At 44.5% G+C, this 12,844-nt stretch overlaps 1 protein-coding gene across 11 annotated transcripts in view; it reads right to left on the bottom strand.

Annotated features, from left to right (window-relative positions):
• CELF1 (CUGBP Elav-like family member 1) overlaps window positions 1-12,320 on the bottom strand; it is an 88,343-nt gene extending 76,023 nt beyond the window's left edge. For 5 of the 11 annotated variants that reach the window (XM_070473012.1, XM_070473017.1, XM_070473025.1 and 2 more), the window contains exon 1: window positions 12,232-12,308. The gene's annotated coding sequence lies outside the window, so the exon portion shown is untranslated. Of the gene's footprint in view, window positions 1-12,231 lie in introns of all 11 variants that reach the window. The other 6 variants (XM_070473008.1, XM_070473007.1, XM_070473016.1 and 3 more) reach the window with 4 other exon arrangements.
• Window positions 12,321-12,844: the final 524 nt, after the last annotated feature.

Below are 12,844 nucleotides of genomic sequence, written 5' to 3'. Positions count from 1 at the left end.
AAAATACTTGGAACAAAGCTTAAGACGTGTCCCTGTGCTCATAAAAATTTTTCCCTGATCTCACACTAATAATTATTGAAAAACCTAAATATAAACATCACTAAGATAAAATGTGCTGAAACAGAATTCATAACCTAAAAAACAAATCACAAATTCACAAGTCTAAAGAGGGTAAGAAAAAAAAAGACCTAAGGAGACAAGCTACACTGTCAAAAAAGTAAACAACCGGCATCAAAATATTCCACAGAAACACTGCATCTGGTTTTGATTTTTTTACTCACCTAAGCTTTCCTGTAGCAGGTCCAGAAGGGTTATTTTTGAGCAGTTTCTCAATCCTATCTCCACAATCTATAACCCAAATTATTTCAGTAAAGAAGTTTGCAAGCAAAAAAAAAAAGACTTGTATCCAGAGGCTATTAAAGAAACATGGCATACGATACAAACAATAATGATATAGTAAACATGGTGTCTTTCCATGATCATGTCCCTTAAACTTTAAATGGGAAGAAAGGACAAGCCCCAAGGCACAGTCTTGTCACATTAGTTTACTATTAGATATCTAGAGACAAAAAGAGACTCGGGGCACAGGACTTGAGAAGAGGCAAACTCTTGGGTGTTTTATTTGTTTTTACTACTGGTTTACAATTTCCTTGATTTTATTTTTAAATGCATGTCTTGGCCCAGAAAAGCAAGAGAGCACAGACTGCCAACAGTATCAGATTCTCCTCTTCTTATTTTCTGGAGCTACAGAAAACAGAGCCAGAATCTGGGTTGTCAAGGAGCCTTCTGATTCTGTCCAGGCAGTATACGGTGTGAGGTTTTAAGATACACAAAGGCTTTTATAGTACAAATCTCAGCCAACTTAATGGTCTTTCAATGGAAAGTGGCTTATATTTTTTCCCCCAGAAAACTCTCTGGAGCTTTAAGGTACTGATAATTTTCAAAAGACAATGATTTAAAAAAATGGAGTCACAGAATTTCAGTCTTAAAAGTTTTCTTCCTATTTCTAATCTTTAGCACTGAACTGTCTCAAACATAAAATTGTCATTTGATATACAGTATTTCAATAAATATTTATCGATTACCTACTTTGTGCAAGGGCCTTATACCAGTAAGCACTCTGGACTGTAAAAATGTTAAAGTGTCTTCTAGGAACAGCACTTGGTTCAATACCATACACACACTACAGCACAATGCGAAGGCACAGCATTATTTAGGTTGTATTCTCAACAATCTGGGCTTCAGTGTAAAATAATGACTTTCAGCTTTTCCTACCCTGAACATCTATATACCTTCCTGGCTGTATACAAATCCACATTTCTTTTTAACTCTGGTTTTAATGGTATAGAGGAATGTTACACTTCTCTGGTGTAAAGTCTTTCAACTTAACAGAAACCAAATGATCACAGGAAGAAAAAGAAATCAAATTAGAAGCATTAAACTGTCTTTCTCAGAGCTTCCCTCTCCCCCTCATTAACATTTCTCAAAGTGAAAAACACCACTGTGATGCTCCCATTACAGACCATTCATGAAGTTCCTAGCTGAGCTGAGACCAGACAGACTCCATCAACTGGGCACACAGCCACTCGCCATTACCCTTTGTTTAGAGTCTCAACTGCCGTTCAACCCACATTATTGTATTCCACTCAAGTCCATCAACTTTCTTAAAAGACAAATCAGGAAACAAGCAAATGTGTTATTTAACTAGAAAATGAAGAAAGGATCTAATTCATATGCCTCACAAAAAAACTCTTTAAAAATGATGGCTCACTTTAAATTTTCATCTTAAATAGCAATATTACTTTATTGTCAGTTTTACATGCCTAAGAAGAACAAGTTGTAAACAAATAATCATTAGAAACTTGTTTTTAAAAAAACCCCAAGCCCTCAGTCTTGAGCTGGCAAAGCAGCAGAGAGAAGCACTCTGCACCAGAAGGGACAACAAAGATGCATGTCTACACCACACAGGTGGAGAAGCCAGAACCCCAGGCAGCCTGGCGGGGCGAGGAGGGGGCGCAGGCAGGGGTTGGAGGGGAAAGGGTAATATTCCAAAGAGCCATGATCCTAGGCTTGTCTATCCTAAAATTACAATTTAAGAAATGTTAGGCAGAGCTCTGCAGTAAGCATCTCAGTCAAAGCTCTTCTGGCTGGAATTAAGGAGAATTTCCTCCAAACTAGCTTAAGCAAAAGAGGCACTGACTGCAAAGACAGGACCCGAAGGCCTGGAGCTCAGTGAGGCCACAGCTGGATGGCCTTCACACACCCAGGCTTCTACTCTGAACGTGTCTCCAGTCTGTTTCTCCCCGGGGCTGCATTTCTCATTAGTGCGTCTTTCTGGGTAAATCTACTCAATCCCCCCCGCCCCACCCCACACTGGCCTCCATGCTCCCACATACATAAGCCTGAATTTGGCAGGACCCTGGCATCTGCTTATCTGTTTCAAGTTCTCTGAATTCAGGTGAACCTGTTTGTTCCCTGAAGGCGTGAATCTCAGTTCCAGTTTCAAATTCCTAGGAGAAACTGATTTGCTCAACTTAGGTTAAGTGCCTGCCCCTGGTCCAGCAAACTGTTAAAAGGGCTAGGTCACAGAGGACAATTAGGGTGGGGTCTGCATGCCTGACTCCTCAGAAGATGCGTACTACACTAAATAAACAATTAAAAAAAACAACAACCTTAAAATCTCACGGAAAAGATACATTAATACTAAATAATACCCTACGATACATTACAGAATGAACGGACAGGAGCAGCTTCATGACAAAGATCAGCTGTGCACTACATGACAAACGGAAACAGAACCAGCTTCAGGGAAGGGCCGAAGAGCACAAAATGCAACGCCTGCTCTGCTCGCTCTGGCCACACATCTAAGAACTATGAACCTAAGGAATAAACAGTCTTTTACCACGTAAGTATCTTCTGTGAAATACCCTAGTTGAAAGCCTGCTGTAAGGTTTAAAAGGACTCAGTTCAATTCAGTTCAGTCGCTCAGTCGTGTCCGACTCTTTGCAACCCCATGGACTGCAGCACGCCAGGCCTCCCTGTCCATCACCAACTCCCAGAGTTTACTCAAACTCATGTCCATCGAGTCAGTGATGCCATCCAGCCATCTCATCCCGTCGTCCCCTTCTCCTCCTGCCCCCAATCCCTCCCAGCATCAGGGTCTGTTTCAAAGTGCAGTAATAACCTGCTAGCTGAGGAACGTGGGTTATACATTTTCAAGGTGCTCGTCACCCCACCCTGACTTCCTTTCACCCCCTGGACCCCCTAGGCCTCTCGCTCAGGCAGCCAACAGGACCGCAGAGGTGTGCCTCACTGGTGATGGCCCAGCCCGCCATGCACGGTTACAGCGCCACACAGACAGCTCAGGCAGGAGAGAAGCAGCCGGGCTGGGAACAGCAACTCGGGGGAGGGGACGGGGGCAGGAGAGCAATGTTTCCCACACACAAAGGCTCTAAGCACAAAAGCTGGGAAAAACCTAAACTCTCTGTACAAAACAGAAACTAGTAAAAACTTAACAGATGTCCAAAAACTACTGGGTTAAAAAAGACAGTCTACTCACAGTAGACTATTAGTTACCCTACATTATCACCAAAGTATCACACATTCCCACACGCCAGAGCTTGCTTCAATCTCACAAGAAACGAAAAGGTAAAAAGAACAATGAGAAAGTGGTGACAGTTTCTAATTTACTGATTCCTTTGCTGTAAGAGTAACAATGTTATGTAAATGAAAACTACAGACCTAGCAAAATTACAGCTTTAGAACCAAAAAACTTCATTTTGTACAATCCCCAAACTAAAGACATCTCCCAATCTGGGAACAAACTTCAATGGAGTTTCAATGGGGGGGTGGGGGGGGGAGTGGTATTTAACTCCATTTTTTCAAAGCTGAACACAGCTATGGAGGTCAGAAAAAGCTAGCCAACAGTTCTAAAGCCACACTCCTAACCTACAAACTCATCCCAAAAGAGGCATATTAAAATCAATTGAGATCCATTAGATCTCACTGCAGCCTCCAAACCAGAACTCACCATTCCTCTTCATATTTTCTGCCACATTTTCTAAGTGAAGTAAAAGAAAAATCAAAATGTTACAACTCAAATGCTGTTCTAAAAGTGAGTCCATTTCTTGTATAGTGGGGGAAAGGTCAGCTGATTGCGGGTTACATCAGAACTTCACAAAGTTCTAAGAATTAAAATGCTTTAAAATCATTTAACGTAAGAAATTTTATACTCAATCTCCCCAAACTAGACTTTCTCATCTCTTCAGCATACAGTCTAATTTTAATGTAACTTTTATGAAATTCATGTTCTCTGTATGAAAATCTAAAAACAATGGCAAGGATGAAGAAAAGAAAAACTGCTCATGTCCCAATGTCCAGAAAAAAATTTTGGTATTTATCCTTCGAGCCTGTGAGGTAACATTTTTGAAGAATTAAAGATTTCCTTAGCCGAAAGAATGTGTTAAGCTAATGTGGAGTTCATGGATATAAAACATTCTTGAAAATTTTTACAGGTCTGGAACTCAAAGAAGTTAAAAATAAACCTATGCTCATGGCTTCCACAGCATAGCAGGTTAAAAAATAACTAGAGAACACGGGAATTTCCTGGCGATCCAGTGTTTAAGACTTGGTGCTTTCACCTCAGGGCCCAGGTTCGAGCCCTGGTTGGGCATCTGCAACTCAAATCCCACAAGCTGCAAGGTGCGCCCCCAGAAAACGCAAACAAACCACACAAACAGTTCTGCTGATTAACCCTGTGAGGAAACCAGTCCTTTAAGGAGAGTCCAACTGCCAATTTCATGGCAAGGACAAGTTACAATTACAAAGATCTCATCAAGAAAACTGTCTTCAGTAAATTACAAAGCTCAGATAAGGACTCTTGATACAATAGTTTACAAAGCAAACAGCTACAACCAATTAACGCTTTCACCTCTTTGTTCAGTCGCTCAGTGGGGTCTGACTCCTCGTGACCCCACGGTGTGCAACTCACCAGGCTTGTCCTTCACCATCTCCCAGGACATGCTCAAACTCATGTCCACTGAGTTGGTGATGCCATCCCACCATCTCATCCTCTGTCATTACAAGTCTAAATATTAGAATCCACCCTCTCTCCAAGCCTAAAACTAGTTAGCTATAACCAGGTGTCCCTAGAGCAAATCCAGTAATATACTCATTTGTATTTTTCAGTTTTCTATGAACACAGAAGACTCCCTATTAACAAACTCCATGTGAAGTACACAAAGTGAAGATGACAGGAAACAACGAGCTCCAAGTTTCTACAGGAAAGGACCCTCTTCCCAGCAAAACAATTCAGATGCACAAATTAGACTCTAGGAAACAATCTTATCCCTAAGCCACAATGAACAAAGGAATGTGCACAACAAAATACACCTGAAAGGGGGAAAGGAAAGGAACACTGACAGTGGCTACTGTCTATGCATGGTGCACCGAGTCATTTTACCTGTATCTTTTATTTGGCTTAACTGCATTACTGACCACTGAATAAGCAGTAGGCCCATTTTCACAGATGAAGAAAGGAAATAGCATTATCAGCACTGCACCAGGCACTACTCAGTTATCTCAGTCAATTCTCACATTACCACTCCAGGTGACCTCCGTTTTAAAGATGGGGGGAGGCAAGCAAAAAGGGAATTCAATATGACTAGATCTGTTCTTTCAGAAATGAGCTGTTATTGTTTGAAACATGTTAATAAAAATATTAATTTGTAAATAAATAAATAAGGATGAGGGGAAAGCCCAGAAATGTTAACAGTCACACAGTGATATTACCAATTTAAGGCCCAGAGCTGGAGTTGTCAAACCTACCCCTGCCAGGCTCTGCTCATACATCCTATTCAGGTCACATCATTCTTTCAAACCACAGGTTTCAAACCAATTTTAAAAACTCAAAAATCCTAGAATCAACTCTCAATTATGAGATTAATCCTCCAGGTTTTGTTCAAAAATTTCTTGTTTTGGAATATAGTCAATATTTAGTAACTATAAATGGGGTAAATCCTTTAAAAATTGTGAATCACTATGTCATACATCTGAAATATATAATACTGCAAATCAACTATACCTCAACTAAAAAGTTAGTGTAAATTTGTTTGTATTTTACTTGCTCTTTGAACATTTCAGCAGGCCATAGCACCTCTAGGAAGAGGTGTGCAGGTAAATACAAGATTATACTAATAGCAATCAACTAGCAGAATTTGTAACTTCTGCTAAGAAGGCCTACATATAAAGTTAATTCTTATTTCAAACATATAGTGTAATACTTGAGCCTCCACGATACAGTCTACTTTTAATTATTATTACCTAAAATAATCAAGAATCAAGGAACAGTTTTGAACAACAAAAAAAAATGGTTCGTATTGTTTGAAAGAGGAATAAAAGGGGCTTTCCCGGTGGTCAAGTGGTTAAGAATTCGCTTTGCAATGAATGGCACACCCGTTTGATCCCTGGAACCAAGAAGATCCCACATGCCTCAGAGCAACTAAGCCCATGCACCACAATTACGGGGTGCTCTGGTGCCCGAGAGCCAAAGCTGTCGAAACCTGTGCGCCCAAGAGACCACGCTCGGCCACTGGGAAAGCCACTGCAACATTCACCCACACGCCGGAATTACAGGGCAGCTCCTGCTCTCTCCAGCCAGTCTGAGCGCAACTATGACCCTAAACAAATCATTAAAAAAAGAGAGAGAGAGACATTTCTGGCTAACACTACAATAAAATCCCATGCATCAAGTACTGGGAGGCCTGTAATACCTCTTTAGGACAACAAAGTTGACCAAATAAAACTTCCAGTTCATCTCAAGTCACAAGAATTAATATTAATCACACTCCTTTTGTTACTGCAGAGGAAGAAAAATGGAGTTGGAGGCTACGTCCGAAAAGCAAAGAGGAAAAGTAGACAGTCAAGCAGCTCAAAATCAGTTATGAACTTCCAAAAAATAAGGAAAAGCTCACCCTAAGAAGAAAGCCTTCCATCGTGTGAATACTCTGAATATACAGAAACAACCTCGGAGGCTCATAACCTTCCGAAGGCTCTTACCCTTAATGTATTCGTTATTAACTCTAAGCAGGCCGTTAAAGGCCAGGTTTACAGCTTCACCCCCACACAGTACGGAGCACCTGGGTACCAGCCACTCCTCTAACAAAGGCACTCAGTGTTAGTGACACCGCAACAGCAGAGACCTGCCTTTGCTTTCTCTTCAGGAGATACTTTTTCTGTACACATAAATCAGAAATTAGAAATGATGCTGATAACTGTCATCTGGGTTACTGTTACATACACTGATACGTTTCAATGTTTTCAAAGATCTGAGGGAATCTGGACATCCCCCTGTAATTGGCAATTCCCATGAAGAGCAAGCATTCTAACCAATTCAAGAGCACCAAGAGGGCAAGATACCAAGATGAAAGAGACATCCCTGACTTCTATCAGTAGAGGACTTCAACCACACAAAGTCCTAATACCTGCTACACATGGATGAACCTTGAAAACTGTGCTACATGAAATAAGCCAGACACAAAAGAATAAATATTGCACGATTCCAATTACATGAAATATCCAGAACAGGCAAATTCACAGGGACAGACAGTAGACCAGAGGTTACTAGGGGCTTAGAGGAGGGAGCAATGGATAGTTATTACTTAACAGTTACAGATTTTCTGCTTGGGTTGAAGAAAACATTTTGGAAATAGAGATGATGCCTGCACAACACTGTGAATGTACTTAACGTCACTGCACCGTACTCTTAAAACGGGCGAGCTCCCTAGTGGCCTCGTGGTGAGGATTCCGGCTTTCACTGTTGTGGCCCCTGCTCAACAGCTCTTCAGGGAACTGAGATCCTGCAAGCCAAGTGGCATGGAGCAGCCAAAAACAAAAGGTTAAAATGACCTAAACCTAAAAGCATCAAACTCGTAGAAGAAAACAGGGCATGAGCTTCAGGGCACTGGTTTCTTGGATGAGACGCCAAAAGCACAGGCAACAAAAGCAAACATGAACGAGACTCCACCAAGGGACACAACGGAGCGAAAGGCATGGGATGAAGTGTGTGTGAATCATATACATCTGTAAGGGGTTAACATTCAGAATACACGAAGAACTGCAACTCAACACCACCGTTAGAAAATAACATTTTTTATTTTTTTAAACGGGGGAAGGACTTCAACAGGCATTTCTGCAAAGCTGATATAGAAATGGTCAACAAGCATATGAAAAGATGTTGATCCTTAGTCAGAAATGCAAATCAAAACCAGAGTGAGTCCTCACACCGTTAGGATAACTACTGTCAGAGAAGAACCCCGGCAGTCCAGTGGTGAGGACTCCGTGCTTCACAAAGGGGGCAGGGTTCAGTCTTGGGGCGGGGGGGACACGGGACACGGACGGGGACTAAGACCCTGCATGCTCCACGGTGTGGCCAAAACAAAGAAGAAAACAAATGCTGAGGAGCATGGGGAGATACATGAGCTCTTGTGCACTGTTTGTGGGATGGTGAAACAGTGAAATCATTGCGAAAAACAGTATGGAGGCTCCTCAAAAAATTAAACACAGAACCACCATATGATTCAGCCATTTCACTTCTGAGTACCATCTGAAAGAATTGAAAGTAGGATCTCAGAGATAAATATGCACATCCATGTTCACAGCAGCACTCACCATAAAGGCCCAAAGGTGGAAACAACTTATGTCCATCAACAAGTAAGTGGACAAAATGTGGTATGTTCACATAACAGGTTATTCAGTCTTTAAAAGGAAAGAAATCCTTCCACGTGCTACAACATGGAGGAACCTTAAAGATACTCTAGTAAGTGAAAGAAACCAGTCACAAATAGCCAAATACTGTGTGATTCCACTTATAAATAGAAAATTCATCAAATTCATAGAAGTAGTAAGCAGAATGGCAGTTATGAAAGGCTGGGGTGAGGAGAAAAGGAAGAAAATGGGAGTTGTTTAATGGATACATAGTTTCAGATTTAGAACATGAAAAAGTCCTTGAGATCTATTTTCCATTAATACGAATGTACTTAATGCTAGGGGCTTCCCTGGTGGCTCAGTGGTAAACAACCCTCCTCTCTGCAGAAGATGTGGGTTCAATCCCCGGGTTGGAAAGAACCCCTAGAGGAGAAATCAGCAACCCACTCCAGTATTCAAGCCTGGGAAATTTCATGGACAGAGAAGCCTGGCGGGCTACAGTCCATCTGATTGCAAAAGGGTCAGACACCACTTGGCAGTAACAACTTAATGCTACAAAACTGTACATTCAAAAATAATTAGGATGGTAACTTTCATGTTATGTGCTTTATGCCACATTAAAAAAAATGGTTAAAATGGCAAAACTGTGTTATATTTTACCACAATTTCTTTAAATAATGTAATATACTAAAACTATGAGATTGTATAGTATGTGAATTACATCTCAATAAAGCTGTTAAAAAAAAAGCAGAGGAAACAGAGTTAAACCAAATTATATCATGTGCTGGTTTAAGAAAAGAGAGCACTTTGTTGGAAGTACCCAGATCCCTGAGCTCAGAGAGGATCCGGTGCCTCTACTTCCTCCAATTTCTTCAGCCCAGCCTCCAGGTGACAGCCCTTTTCTTTTCCCCTCCAAGGCACATCACCACCACCTTCTAACCTCCCAATTCCTTATTAGGTCTGGCCTCACAGGAAAGTTAAAGAAGCAACAGTGGCAGTCACAGGAAAGGGCACAGAATTCAAGACTCAGACTCTACATTGAGCAGCAGAGCCAAAATATTTCTAAAAAGAAAAAAAAAAAAAAATCCCACAGTAGACATACAATACATGTCCCGTCTCTGCCCTTCCTCGCCTCTCCTTCCCGCCCAGCATGTTTAAAAGAGCAGATTCTCAGTTCCCATGCTCCGATAGCCGCTGGCCTAACTCATGTGCGGGAGCTATAAGACACAGAGAATCATTTAATATGGAGTTGTTAATGCCTATCACCTAGTATTAAATCCTAAAAACACATCACGAAACTATTAACTGGGTAAGCCTATTTTGATAAAATAATGAACTTTTCTACCAAATATAAAAAAAGATAGTGAGATAAAGACTAAACATCACCAATCACCTCTGAGTGGTGGAACTAAGGGTGAAGCTCTCCCTTTTGGGCATATCTGCATTTTTTTTATAATGAATCTGTAACTTCTGTAATAAGAAATATAACTGTCAGAAGAATAAATCATTCTGGCTTAAAATTTCACTGCCTGCCTCTGGTAGTATGTCACGGCACTGAACTGAACTGGCACCATGGGAAACGGTCATGATTTCCTCCACTTTACAGACGAGAATGAACAGGCTCAAAGCGGAGACTCGGTCAAGGCTGTACGGCTAGAAACAGAGCAAGGATGACAATTGAGGTCTTCCAACTCCAAGTCCTTTCCGTTCCACCACATCTGGAAGAGCAATTTGCATTACTGCCCATTATATATATATATATATAATTTATTAAATATATATATATATATATTTAATCTATGTTGAAACTGTCCTAAGGGCAGGTGCTACAGAATCTGGGGCAAGTAACCTGTGGGAGCCTCAGTTTCCTCATCTGAAAAGTGAAGTGGTTGGAAAAGCTATTGTATCTCACCAGCTCATCTAGCCTCACCAGCGAATGGATTTTAAGTCTAGATACCAAGTGAGGAGAAGAAAACCCCGTGGGCAAAAATAAATGAATAGCTGGAAAGAAGTTGAGGCCTATGCTCTGGGTCAAGGGCCATTCTCAATGGAAATAGGTGATGGACAGTCAAGAGGCAAGAACCCGCTGGGGAAACCATAAACTTCCTGGTTGAAACAACAGCTGAAAGCTCCGGCTTCGCTTCCCTACTAGCAATGCTTCAATCTTAGCTAACTTAGGAGGAGAAACCGCAGACTTGTAAGTAAAGTTAGAAGAACATAACAACACAGCCGTAGGGGAGGGACCTGGAGCAATAGTTTATGCACGCTGTGGCAACTGGATTATTTTCCAAGTGGACTCGTGAATATTAAAGTGGAAAGAATCCTTGGTGGTTCTCACAGACGACCCTTACTTCGCGAGAATTTCAGGACAAACTCAAACTTGGCAATACCCCTCGGAGAGAGGGCACACTTGTGGAAAATGAGCCAACCCGACACTTGTGGAAAAGGTGAGAGAATGCTACTAAAGCCTCTTCAACCTACAGAGCATCAAAGAAAGCGAAAAGACCTTTGTTAGGAGTGAAGTTCTTGCAAAGGATTCATCGGGTATCTGTAACCTCTCACACTGCAAACATTATAAAGCACTCCACGCTGTCTGACAGTATTAGGCAGCCTTCTCACTCGAAGGTAATAAAAGTACAGCATTAACTTTGCTGGCGAGAAAAAGAAAAAAGAAAAAAAAAAAGATTCCATTTTGCTAAAGCAGCCTCTGACCAAAACCTTACCACCTGCCCCTCCACTACGGGGATGAGCCTAAACCAAAGAGAAGCTGCTTCGAGCCTGGACAACCGTCCTCGAGAATTAAAACAACATCCTGCCTGGAGAACCGCAACCGAAGACACCAGAAGCTTACATTCCAAAAGCAGGTCCTTTAGCAAAGGAAGAAAGCTCCTGGCCGTGCTCTCGGCGCTCCCGGGTGCGAGAATCCAGCCCAGCTACTAGGCCGTGACTGGGTGAGCACCTGACGTGGGGGGAGGGTGAGCCAAGGCCCTAGCGGATCTGGGGCGAGGAACTGGGGGGCTCCCAAAGCTCCGGAGAAGAAGCGCGGCCCTCCGGAGGAGGGGGTCCTGGGGACACCCCACCCCTACCCCAAGGATAAGGACCGAGAACACGTGGGGCGACAAGAGCAGGGAAGGGGTGTCCCGGGCAGGCAGCCTGGGTCTGGCACGGCGGCCGGAAAAACGAGGACGGAGCTACAGACGAGGCAGGGAACCGAGCCCTCGGAGCCCCGAGGGGGAAGGCAGAGGGCGCGGGCAGAGGGGCAAGGCCACGAGGAGGGCGGGTCTCCCTGGGCGCGGGGCACGCGCCGGACCAGCGTGGCAGGACCCGGGCAGCCGAGGACCCCGACACCCGGGGAGAGACCGCGGACCTGCCTCCGGGGGCCGCGAGGAACCCGGAGCGGCCGCGCCCGGAGGAGCCCTGGTGACCCCGCGGGGCCGCCCGGACCGGACCCGCCCCGCGGCGCCTCCCTCCTGCCCCTTTCCCTCCCTCCACCCGCGCGGCCCGTTATCCCACGGCCGCCGCACTTACCAGCGGCTGCACCTCAGTCCGCCGCCGCCTCAGCTGCTGCCTGCGCCTCCGCAGCCGCCGCCGCCGCCGCCTCGCTGCTGAGGCCGAGTCCCGGGGGAGCCGCTGCGTCCCGCCGCCGCCGCCGCTGCCGCCGCCGCCAAAGCCGAACACCCCAAAATGGCGGCACTTCCGGCACCTACCACCGGCGGGGAGGGCCGACGCGGAGAGGGGAGGGCGGCTCGGGGGAACGTACCACCGCGGTGCCGCCCGCAGCGCGGAGCTGAGCGGGGCTCGGCGCAGGGGCGGGCCGAGCGCCCGGCGCTGCAGCGCCCCCTCGGGCTGGGGAGTGGAGAAGCAGCCGCGCGGGAGCCCAGGGGGCCTCGGGCGGAACCCTCGGCCAGGGGAGCGGCCGGGGCAAGTCTCTTTGTCTTGTTACTCCGCTGGAGGGAAGACGCGGGTGGGGGAAGACCCCCGGCCTGAAAACTTGGAAGTTCTCGGCTCTGCGCCCCTCACCCACAGGAGTTCTGGACGGACTGGCGGGCGCCGACCTCTGCTTGGCGCTGAATATGCGCATAATAAAATACTTGATGAATGAATGGGTGAGTGAATGGGATGGTGCTTGGCCAGCGCTGGG

Source organism: Odocoileus virginianus, chromosome 10 (genome assembly GCF_023699985.2).
Source record: "Odocoileus virginianus isolate 20LAN1187 ecotype Illinois chromosome 10, Ovbor_1.2, whole genome shotgun sequence".
In the NCBI taxonomy this organism is placed as follows: Eukaryota; Metazoa; Chordata; class Mammalia; order Artiodactyla; family Cervidae; genus Odocoileus; species Odocoileus virginianus.
The sequence above is the reverse complement of the archived record's forward strand: the minus strand, read 5'-3'. Positions and strand labels throughout refer to the sequence as shown.